Below are 531 nucleotides of genomic sequence, written 5' to 3' on the forward strand. Positions count from 1 at the left end.
AATTTCAGTTTTTAAAGTCAAAATAAAAATTAAATAATAACTTATTTCTAATAATATCACTCTAATATCTCCATACATCCCTGAAGGGAACATGAACTGGTCTGTGGGATAAGATACGTCTATTCCTGCGAGGGGCTCACGTTGAACTAGATCAGTAATAGAACATTGAGGTGTTGGGAGAGAGAGAAAGAGACAGATGGATGGAAGAACGACTGAAGTCTGTGGGCAGTGTAGGAAGAAGATGGAGAAAGAAACACAACGGAGTAAGTGTGTACATAGGATACTTAGGAATGTAGGTAAGTTTGGGATGTAATGGAAAGGAGAGAAGAAAATTACAAGGAGAATGGAGGAAGAGAGGAAGGAAGGGGAGGAAAGAAGGAGGGAGGTTAGGAGGAGTAGATGGAAGTGTAAGGGATGGAGGGAGGGGAGCTAAGTGGGAGGAGGAAGGAGGGAGGACGGTATAGTTGGTAAAAAAAGAAGAAAAAAAAAAAAGACCTTGAAGATGTTCGTTGTCCTTGAATTCGTGTGGTT

This window comes from Portunus trituberculatus, chromosome 7 (assembly GCF_017591435.1).
Source record: "Portunus trituberculatus isolate SZX2019 chromosome 7, ASM1759143v1, whole genome shotgun sequence".
NCBI classification, from domain to species: domain Eukaryota; kingdom Metazoa; phylum Arthropoda; class Malacostraca; order Decapoda; family Portunidae; genus Portunus; species Portunus trituberculatus.